A 12,242-nucleotide genomic window follows, 5' to 3' on the forward strand; every position below is an offset into this window, starting at 1 on the left:
AGCCTATGACTCGGGTGACATTTTTTGGGGCCTTCCTCTGACACCGCCTAGTTATAGGTCCTGGATGGCAGGAAGCTTGGCTCCAGTGATGTACTGAGCTGTACGCACTACCCTCTGTAGTATGCCGAGCAGTTGCCATACCAAGCTGTGATGCAACCAGTCAGGATGCTCTCGATGGTGCAGCTGTAGAACATTTTGAGGATCTGGGGACCCATGCCAAATCTTTTCAGTCTCCTGAGGGGGAAAAGCCATTGTCGTGCCCTCGTCACAACTTTCTTGGTGTGTTTGGACCATGTTAGTTTGTTGGTGATGTGGACCCCAATGAACTTGAAACTTTCGACCCGCTCCACTACAGCCCCGTTGATGTCAATGAGGGCGTTTTTGGCCCTCCTTTTCCCTTAGTCTTAGTGTGTTTGTGGGGGTTGTATGCTCTGGTTTGAGTAGACTACCCTTTGACAAGGACATACAGACTATATTATTTCCCGTAATCATGCTTTGCTTTGTCTAATTCTGCATGCTTGCACATGATGAGGATTTCAAGGAGAATGCCTCTCTGTGCTGGTTTTGTGGAGGGGCCGGAGTGTAGAATTATTGAGAAATGCGTTGTGGGTGTTCTGGTCTGGGATGACTCCTTTCTGTTATCCTGCTGTGGTACAGCACCACGTTCCAGTTGGTGTGTAGGTGTATTGGAGCTCTGAGTAATGTGCAGGAGTATACACTTTAAGTCTTTGTGGATAGGGCTTTCTGGAAATGTGTCTGGTGAGAATTGCTTCTTGTCAACATAGCCTGGTCCAGCTGAAGGGAGCACTGCTCTGCTGTCCCAGGCAGCTCAATTTAACCCTGTTTATAACCATTCAGAGCTTGCCACCATGAAACCATTAGCTCTCCATCTCTGGCCTACAGGTGTCCAATATCTCGGGATAGCTGTGGTTAGTTTTGTGTTAGAGGGACTTAAAAGTTTTTTTTTTTGGTACACACTTTCCATTGTGCTGTGTATTCAGTGATGGAGAGCATGTTGATGGCAGGGATTTGGGGTGCCAACATGTGGAGTGATATTTGGGTTAGTGTGGAGGCATGTCCTGGCTGTGTGTCTTTAAGCTAGGCTCCTCAGACAGGAGTAATGGTCCCAGCAGTGCAGGCCTAGACCCACTGTGGAGCCTGCATCAGAGTCTGAGCTTTATAGAACACCAGGGGGCCGTGACCGGTCATAACTTTTCCACAGGCAAGAGGACGACTAGCTCATAGGCCAGGAATCTGAAGTAGGTCTGCCATTCCTCTGTTCCCTGATACGTGTGGTCCCCAGGTCCAGGGGGTCCTGGTAAAACAGTCACGGACGTGAGGAGGTACACTCATCTCCTCCTCGGTTCAGGGAACTTAAGGGAGGTGGGCTGGATATGGAGCGTCTCAGAGAGTCAGAACAAGCCTGAGTGTTAGGAGGCATGTAGGGAGGGAGGGAGGAGGGAACGGCTACCCACCTGGCTCTGCTGGAGTCTGCTGTCTACTACTGAGCATGGTGTAATCCTTCAGTCACTACACCAGCCATGCTCATACAAAAGATATTCACTTAAAAACATGTGCACACACATAAGCACACACTCACACAGAAACCCAGAGACACTCTCCATAGGAGAGATAATTATCCGTCTCTAGCCATTTGTCTGTCAGGTGATTCATACAGGCCTTCCCACAACTTTACCATTTCTTATCTGCCTCATCATCATTTCATGCTCATGTTTGATTAAAATCCCAAAATAACATGCATCTATTGAAGATTACGCAACACCGAGGTGAGCAAATATGTGACTAGTTACAGAATGTGAGGCGTTTGATGCTGGTTCCTACTTCACAGTATGTACAGCTGTAAATGTGATGCTATAGCTCTCAAAAACATTGCTGCCCCGAATTCAGCTGGGTTTAAGTAGAGGTGCTAAGGCTTCAATGGGTGAGAAAGATGTCTGTTAAGTGAGATAACAGGTTTATCTACTCTCAAAGCATCAAAACTCAAAACCAACTACAGTGTGTGATATACCACTTTGAAGCTCTGAGTCTGTACTTTTATAAATTGTAATAAGCACATCACTTACATTTGACATTAGCTTCAATAGAGAAATCTGGACACATATACAGTATATTGGATAAGTAGACCAAGCTATTGATTATGCAGCGGGGAGGGTGGGGATGGGGATATCTGTGCAGACAGAGATCTAGAGCTTATAACTTTCCTGGCAGACAGACTGCATCGACTGGCAGTTCCTCAGCACAGAAACTACACAGAAAGGGCTGAAGGTTTAATATGGCAATCTAGGGCATCTGAAATTCTTGTGATTCATATTACTGAGAGGAGATTTAATAAGGATGCAGACTGGTAAGGTATTGTATCATTTATCTTGTAATAGTTGTGCTTACATATTTTATTAGTTATACTTGGTGGGGTGGTTATGGAAAATGAATGGAGGTTATTTGAGTCCCATCATATCTCACTAATCATCCCCTGTGATATTAAGCTTTGACATTTTTATGGAGGCTCCTTGGTTGAAACGTCTGCCTTACGAAAGACAACGATAGCTTTTGCCAATCCCTAACACAGAGAGGCACAAACACATAAGGTTTTCATACGGCAGGATGCAGGAGTTCTTATAAATGTCTGTTCTCTGATATGTGTCCCTTTCATGGATCCAGATACCAATCTTTGGTTTGTTGCCAATGTGTAAAACAGTGAGAGTGAACAGTATTTGATATCAATATGCTGGTAATTATGATATAACCACCAGTCTTGTATCAAGCCTTTTGTTCTTTTGAGTCCTCCTGAGAGGATACAAGGCCAATGCCTGTATCCCCTCCATTTGGTAAATATTTTAGACACACATAACAGTAGTTCATGCAGTGACGTTATGGTCACAGAGTTTCTAAACCCAGAGGCGCAACATCACGAGACTTCCAGGAATGCTTGCGAAACAAACTAAGCAAACCAGGCCGGGGTTTGAGAAGTCAATGAGACAAGTGAATAATGAATTCTTAGTTTTAAATTTTCTCTAAATCTAATGGCACAAGCTTGATTCGAGCCAATGTCTTAAGTAGTTGAACATGTTATTACTCCAACCTTGTGAAAGTGACAAACTGACACATTTTCATTTTCGTCAAAAACAACTTTATTTCGAAGGAGTGCCTCTGATTTGACAACCTGGCCGTGAGACAACTGTTAGACTCTATTATGCGTTTCTGTGCATGAGTTTAGCTAGCCAACGTCACCATGACATCGCCTACAAACGTGATCGGGGATTTCTATTGGATAAGCAGTTTCCCCCATGCCCATTTTAAGCACATGCCAGGTAAGGCACAGGAAATTTGAGGAACTGGCAGTTCTTAAGATTCCAGTATTGCTGGGTTAGGAAGCTTAACAGCGTGTTAAATTGCTGTCATTTTCATTACAATGTTATTTTCATGTGTCCTTATTTTCCACTTCATTTTTTCATGTAATGATAAACACGTCTAATGATAAACACCCACACGAAAAGCACGCTTGTCTCTGCGTGACCCAATGACTTATTTATTTACATTTCATGAATCATTCACATCTCCGGATGAGCCAAATTTATCATTCAACAATATAATGTCGGAAGCCCCATTTACAGTTCTTGTAGCACTTAACCTAGAAATGATATACCCTTTTGGTTTATCAATGTTGAATCTAGGAAAGTAGCTGGCATACACAGCATGCTGTATTCATGTGATGTTTGTGTATTTCTTTAGATTACCGGCTTCAATCGCTTTAGCCAATCAATAAATAAGTGGCTTGTGCCTAGAGAAAAACATCAGCATATCATACATGAATCAAGTTGAACCCTTTACATCAAGGACAGTGATTCACCCCATAGCCATATTTAGATATTCAACATGATATGAGGAGAGTGTTAGCTCAGAAGCTCAGTCTCACACATTTCCATCTCATGCATATTTCAGGTCAGGCAGACAGCTGTGGGACATGGAAGGGTGTTGTAGTACAGCGTTTACTCTCTGACAGCCTGAGAAATGGTCCGTCTGGACTTCCTGCTCTCCATCCACCAGGCATAACCACCCCCCCCACTGGGCACAGCCGTCAGTTCAATGTCTAGTTTGGATTTACATTTGGTTGAGTTGTCAACTAACACGAGTTCAATGTAAAATCGAACAAAAATGTCACCCTGTCATTGGATTTAGGTTAAAAGTTGGGTGAAAAAAATACAAAATTCCCTTATGTTGATGACTTTTTGCAAATCCAATCAGTTTTCACTGTTGAGTCAACGTCATCACTAGAGGTTGACCGATTATGATTTTTCAACGCCGATACCGATTATTGGAGAACAAAAAAAGCCGATACCGATTAATCGGCCGATTTATAAAAAAAATATGTTTTATATATATATATATATATATATATATATATATATCATACACACACACACATTTTTGTAATAATGATAATTGCAACAATAATGAATGAACAATGAACACTTTTATTATAACTTAATATAATACATAAATACACACACACACACGCCCGCACGCACGCACGCACGCACGCACGCACACACACACACACACACACACACACACACACACACACACACACACACACACACACACACACACACACACACACACAGACACACATAGCTCTGAAGTGACAATGATACTGAAGAGTCTGCTTAGGAGACAAATACTCTCAACTGTTTGAATAAAAATAGAGTTTAAGTTACCTGTGATGAATGTTGAAAACAAAAACTGTCATTTCAATATGCAGGAAATCCTATTTTAATAATGGGCATGGTAAGAATTGACGATCAAAGTGCGAGTCATAATTCCCATGACACCTTCTAGCAAAATCTGAAAAGCGGTTCCTTCATTTATTCCATAGGACATTTTTAGATTCACTTAAAATAAGGTCTGTGTTTCGTGTAGATCATTTTTTTTGTAGAGTGGATTTATGAAAATATGTTGACAAACGTTACCTTATCCTCGTGAGATTTACACGGGTATCAAAACGTCGAGGCGGTTTAAGCCTGCACGAAACACAGACCTTATTTGAAGTAGATCAAGATATTCTCTATGGAAGACATGAACGGTAAAATAACGAAGGAACCCCTTTCAAGTTCAGCAGCAGGTTATTACAGGAATTAGTTCGCAAAGAGCCAGGCGGCCCAAACTGTTGCATATACCCTGACTCTGCGTGCAATGAACGCAAGAGAAATGACACAATTTCACCTGGTTATCATTGCCTGCTAACCTGGATTTCTTTTAGCTAAATATGCAGGTTTAAAAATATATAATTGTGTATTGATTTTAAGAAAGGCATTGATGTTTATGGTTAAGTACACATTGGAGCAATGACAGTCATTGATTGATTGTTTTTTATAAGATAAGTTTAATGCTAGCTAGCAATTTACCTTAGCTTACTGCATTCGCGTAACAGGTAGGCTCCTCGTGGAGTGCAATGTAATCAGGTGTAAGAGCATTGGACTAGTTAACTGTAAGGTTGCAAGATTGGATCCCCCGAGCTGACAAGGTTAAAAATCTGTCGTTCTGCCCCTGAACGAGAGAGAACGTTCCTAGGCCGTCATTGAAAATAAGAATGTGTTCTTAACTGACTTGCCTAGTTAAATAAAGATTAAATAAAGGTGTAAAAAAAACTAAAAAAAAACATTTCCGATTGTTATGAAACTTGAAATCGGCCCCGATTAATCGGCCATTCCGATTAATCGGTCGACCTCTAGTCATCACATAGATTTTTTGGTTGAAATGACATGGAAACAATGCTGATTCAAGCAGTTTTTGCCCAGTGGGCCAGTTCCAGCCCAGTGACATGAAGGACAGGACAGGTCACCAGGTCTCCTCTATCAGCCACCCTTTAACTGACAAGAATCAGGAGTAAACCTGGTGCTCTGAAATATACTTTATGACTACCTTTAAAGGCTCTTAAAGGATGTGGAATAGGCAGTAAACTCAATTGTTTGTCAGTCTATTGGCATGGAGTGGCATTGACTGGTTAATGTGAAGGTATTTTACAGGGGTCAAGCAGACAAACAAGGTAAGACTGGCAATAAACAGACAAATATGTCTTTTTTCTTCTGTCTTTATAGCTACATTTTTGCTGACACAATGATTGGAAAGTGCTGCCTGTTTGAGTCAAGCTTGGACGGCACATCACTTGACAAGTAAATAGCACTTATCAGTCAATCTGGAGTACTTTACCCGTCTCTCTGTGACCTACAGTACACAGACAATTTCAGAGCCGTTTCACTGCTGTGATGCCTCTCAGGCCTGCACATACAAAGTTGTTTTTCTGGCAGGTCTATGGATCTGAAATGTTGAAACAGAGATTGATTTTCCTTAAACTCTAAGACGTGTTCATTATCCCGGCACATACTGTGAGTTGGGAGGGGACACTGAGCCCTTCCTTCCCCCCAGTTTGGTGTTCTCTACCTGGGAGGAACGCCTCCTACCCTTGGTACTCCCACACCACCATGGGTCCTGAGGGGCCTTGGGCTCTGGTAAAGCCTGCCCTGCTCAGCCCGACCTAGGAGAGAGCGCCTGTCATGCGAAACCCGGTACCACACATCAATGAACAAGGGATTGCTTCATGTTCGTGCATGTGATGTCTGTATAAAACATTTTATCACCCGCCTTTCTCCCTATGGCTTGTAGGCAAGGTGTGGGAGGCTTGCAATGATGATTTCCATCAAGTTAATTAGTATTGATGTGTGAAAAGCTGTTAGTTTGATGTAAGGTGCTTTGTGAATCTCTGCATGACTTTCCTGCAGGTATTTCAAGTATGATGGAAGATCTCCACATTTCAGGGAACAGTTATCAGAGGCTTTTCTCTGTCTATTGAAGATTTAACTCTTTTGAATGATGAGATCCATTATTACAGCCTTTTCCATTAACCACTCAAGGAAAAAACATTATCCTCCGTTAGGATGTTTGAATGAGGATTTCAGAAGGATTTGAAAAATATTAGAAACATGTTTGACTCTTCTAGCCTTGCAGCCAAGCTGAGGTTTTTCTCCAAAAGCTCTGGTGTGCTTGATTGACCAGGTGGTGACCATTCTTTCTCCAAATTTACTTTTGAGATTGATGGTTCTCAATTAACAGTGGTGCACTCAAATCATGAAATATGGTGTCTTTCAGAACTAACTACATTTTAATGTGCAGTGAAACTGTGTGCTAATGATGCACCTACAATTACTGCTAATAGTAATAGCACACATTCTGGATGCATGGAAAGAATTGCAAATGTTGAAAAGATTGGCAAGCCAGCACACAGGGGTGTTGTAATCCAAACCAGGTTTGGAAAATGATTTAGTTGATTACTTTGGAATAGTGATCTGTTGGAAAGTTACAGATGTAGGATCTTCATTTTAGCCAGTGTGCTACAGCAGGACAATAATCTTGCAGCAACAGGAAATGTTTTACAACTTGTTGGATGGTTGCTCATTCTGAAAGTAGTCTATGGGCCAGGAGAAACTGTAATCCATGGTTCAGTTGTCTTTAAACATCCACCACAAACTTCAGCTAACCTTAGCCACTACAAGCTAACAATCAATGAAAGTGATGGGGCATGTGAGCATGTTTAATGTCAAATCACCTGAAATCAACTCCATATTTGGTTTGATGTTACTTAAAGGTGATCTGGCCATATAAAGTTTGTAATGACTGTTTAAAGAAATCTGAACCATGGATTACAGTTTCTCCTGGCCCGTAGACTACTTTCAGGATGAGCATCCATCTAACATCCAGCTGTTGTAAAATAGTGAACTACTCCTTTAATTGACATTTTTGTAGTGGTTAATATATTTTTGTAAGGGAAAATCAAGTCTCAAATTTCAAAGTGGAAATTACAAACTTCAGAAGCCTTTTTAAACCTCAAATACACTGCACGTTTTAAGTGTCCTGCTTTGCAGTACAGTTCTGCTACAGGGTGATCAAACATCTGTATGTGCTATCATGAATAAGGGTCAGGAGTAGCTACTATTTTTATGATCCAGTAGTTTGACACATTTACATACTGTACCAAAAGAATCTAGTATTATGGATTAGATACTCTTGTGATAAAAGTGGCTGATTCAGAGAAGGGTTGAAACAGTCTTTGAGTGATTCAAAGTAGTACATAGAGGACTTGACAGTCATGTTACGGTAGAGTTTTTGCTTGATTTACTTTTCTGTTTTTGGTCATTTCTCCTTGTCCAGGCTGACAGGTTTAGTTATATTGAATGACAACACAGTGGGCTCTGTAAGGATTACTATGGAACATCCTGCCTGTAGCCCAGGGGAATGGTGTGCTGTATCATTCTGTTAGCATTCATAGTGCTCTACGTACTGTGTGTGGTAGCATATCTCACAGGGCACACTGTCTGCTGCCAAAATCAACTGCCCAACTTCCTCTCTTTCCCTCAGAGCAGGCCTAGATCCTCAGCCTCAGTCGTGTCCCACTCCATCCCACCTCATCACTCCTCGAGCCCCTACATCATCATCTGAACCCCAGAACCGGGGCTTGCAGGAACCTACAATAACCCCTGGTTACACATAAATCTTCCTGATAGAGTGATGTCTCTCCAAAGACACATGTTAAAGTGCACCAGATACCCAGGGCAGCACGCCAAGCCCAGTTTGACTCTGAAAAAAGCCTATGCTGTTGGGGTTTGGGCCGATGCCACCTCATCCACAAAGCCCCTGTTTCATTGTAAATGCAGGATTACTGATTAATTTACCGCACAAGGACATGTTGTAATGTGGTGGTGGTGGGAGCCCCACCTAATGGACCCTCATGGAGTTGAAAGATTTCTGAGATGGCTCAGGTTCAGGGGCTCCCTTCCTCAAATGAAACAGAGCACTCTACTTGTTATTCTGTCCAAAATGCCATACAGTAGCAGTGTCCGTCCATCATTATGGGCATCAGTCTTACCTCGGCACTGGCAGTTTTTCCAATCCCAGTGCCAATAAATCTAGGCACATTTCTTAGCACTGTCCACAAGAAGACTGCTCTCTGGTCTATGGTTTTAGGTTATGGACAAATTGTTCAGGCTATAGCTGTACCGACATCTATAATCCACATTTTCCATTGAATATAGCCAATGATTCCAGGTGTTTACTGAAATGGAAGTTCATTGTGTTATACACACCACAGATTTGGTGAGAAAAACACTGTGGTGCTGTAATCTGCCATTTCCACCGCATTGAAAAAAAGTGTTAGTGGATGCTTTGATGTAGAAGTCAATGTTGAGGAATTTGCTCCATAGAGGCTATGCCTACAGTACAATTCTCCTGGGAAGGAGGATAAAAGAACATCATGCTTGTAAGCCTTTACATGCTGTGTTTTGGAGGTCAATCACTTCTTCAGAAATACCCTCATTAAACTATTAACGTAATGTGATACAAGCCCAGTTTTGCTCATGTTGAAGCCTTTAAAAAAAAAAATTATTTAACAAGGCAAGTCAGTTAACAACAAATTCTTATTTACAATGACGGCCTACCCCGGCTTAACCTGGACGACGCTGGGCCAATTGTGCGCCGCCCTATGGGACTCCCAATCATGGCCGGATGTGATACAGCCTGGATTCAAACCGGAGACTGTAGTGACGCCTCTTGCACTGAGATGCAGTGCCTTGCTTTCTAGATACTATAATAGTATTTATTCTACACAGCTGTTCTGCACGGTTGTTCTGCACTATTTTGACAGAACACTACCATATAATTCGCTGACAATTCATGCTTTATACATTTTTACAGTATAATCAGTGAATCTGTGACTGTGTGTGTGTGTGTCCACCTTTGTGTCCACTTGTGTGTTAGTGTGCTGCTATAGAGACAGGGATGTGCATCTGTTTGGAAGGCTGCACTTGTTGCCTATTTCCTTCCTGGAGGAGGGCAGTGGGAGCTGGGAGATAAGACGGTCCACCCTGGAGGAGACAGTATGTACATCCATCAGTCAGACTCTGCCCTGCTCAACCCTACACACTAATTGGCCATCCATCTCTCAAAGCCTGACCTCCTCGCCTCAAGCCAAAGCATACTCACACAGTACCCACACAAATCAAGCACATATGCGATCAAAAACAGACACACGTACACACATGTGCTCTATGGCCGGCCGCTTCTCCTGTCCTCCTCTGCTGCCTCCCCTGCTCTTTGGAGCTGGAGGAGAATCACTGTGCCTGGATTAAAAAGGCTAGCAATGTCCCCAAAGCTCTGAACAAAACAAAATGACATACCTTGAATACCGACTCGATGAATGAAAATGAATTGTATTTTCACTTGGTCTCAGAGCACTTTATAGTGTGTGCAGGTATCTTGGCTCGTTCTCCACCATTGTGTATTGCCCATCTGCTAATGAGGCCTGCAATCATTTTGGAACACACTGCTCTGCATATAATTGCCTCCTCCACTTCTTTGAAATAGAAGTTATACGAGTTGCTCCTACTTTTTGGTATTTAGAACGTGGCTGCCGACCAACCAATTTCCACTACAATAATCCCCGGCCTAAAAGCATCTTGATCCATGTCAATTAACGTGGGAATGTGTTCTGAGACTCAATTTGTTTATGAGCTTGTGAACAGCTGCTCTCTCTAACCTTCATTTAAAATGTGATGACATTCTCTGGGAAGCTGAGAGGCTACGGCTGCATCTACCCCTAGCTCTCAGAGAAGACTCAGTGTTGTTGGAGCACTGCTGGCCCCTCCCGTCTGGCCCCTCTGTAACTTTAAACAACCCTCTCAGCGGAGGTTTACGATCAGCACAAAACCCTCCTTGCTTACTATCAGGAAGTGTTTTAGGAAGCGCTCTTAGGCCTGTAAGCGTATCTAAAACTCCAAGGTCTCATTGCATATTCATGCACCTTCAGTGTTCAGGCTGAGCCTGTCTAGTAATAAAAATGACGGCCTTGTTGAAAAGTTTAAGCTCTCACGTCCTCCTTGTGCTCAGCATCCTCTGTGTGCTCATATAACTGAAATATAGCTGGTGCCCTTTGACCCCCAGCTGAGCCAGAGGCCCAGGCTGGAATGTGTCGTCACCTCCAGACCTCAGTGTAAACAGTCAGTCCTGGTCTCTTGGCTTCATCGCTGCCATACCGTTCCCTGTTCGGGGCCAGAGCCCTCCCTCCACTCTGCCCTCTCCCTCCCTCCCTCCCTCCAGTTTGCCTGGTCTCTCTCTCTCTCTCCCTACCTCACTCCAGTCTGCCTGGTCTCTCTCTCTCCCTTCCTAACTCCCTCCCTCCACTCTGCCTAGTCTCTCCCTTACTGGACAGTGTGTCTGACTGAGCAGTCTTGTCCTGCCACTGTGCTGCCTGCTGAGAGCCTGAGGACTGAGGAGGGAGTGAACAGTGCTGGTTGTCACTCAGTGAGGTACTCTTGGCACTGCAGTAGGTAATGAATTGGTGTGGCTGCCTGCTATGAAGTCTAGTCGGCAGGAGGGAGAAAAGTGATCAGTCTTTCAGGGCCAGGTACTACTTGTACAGCGTGCAGGCCTCTAATAGCAGTAAGCAAAAGGTTGTGTGAGCCTGACTGAGGGACTGGAGGGGCGCCTGTGTTCACATACCAGGGGATTTCACTCCCTCCCTCCCTTTTCTCTACACCACCCCACTCTCTAAACCACCACCGAGGGGGTTCATCATTCTCACTTTACTACTCAGCTAATTATCATTATCATTACGAGGGATAATTACCATTTCACTGCCTAACACTCATGTAGACTGCTCAACCCGGAGTCGCACAAGGTTATCAATGGTAGCAGAAATGCAGCCTCATCTGCCTAATTATACTGTTTGGGCTTTGTGATAACTGAATGGGATGTGAAATGTGCTATTATGCTTTGCGTATATTGGTGAGGCTCTTAGATTCGTCAAGTTCCTAAAATAAATGTGCGGCATGTGGAGCCTGTTAATTAAAAGCTTTGGTTTCCTCTGGAATATAAATCAGAGGAAATCCATGTGTTATGAAATACTGGAACGTTCTAAAATATATTGGATGTTGTTCTTTCTCTAGTGTTAGTTTAGCTGCACTGTACTGTAAAATCAGTCCATCCGGATCATTAGCTCAATAGTCCTTTTCCAATTTCTGAAAGGGAAGTCTGACATCATACAGAACGCATGCTGAATAATAAATACATCTTTGAAAAATAACTTTATACTACCAATCGCCAAAAGTGACTTATAGTTAGTAGCTGGCTTGTCAAGGGGAATTGCATACATCTTTCACTGGCCTTATGGAGTTGCA

General features: G+C 42.9%; 1 protein-coding gene across 9 annotated transcripts in view; it reads left to right on the top strand.

The window, feature by feature from the left end:
* Positions 1–12,242, top strand: part of LOC129815162 (ephrin type-B receptor 2-like) — a 175,724-nt gene that overhangs the window by 42,257 nt on the left and 121,225 nt on the right. The gene's annotated exons all lie outside the window — the stretch shown is intronic.

This window comes from Salvelinus fontinalis, chromosome 18, assembly GCF_029448725.1.
Source record: "Salvelinus fontinalis isolate EN_2023a chromosome 18, ASM2944872v1, whole genome shotgun sequence".
NCBI lineage: Eukaryota > Metazoa > Chordata > Actinopteri > Salmoniformes > Salmonidae > Salvelinus > Salvelinus fontinalis.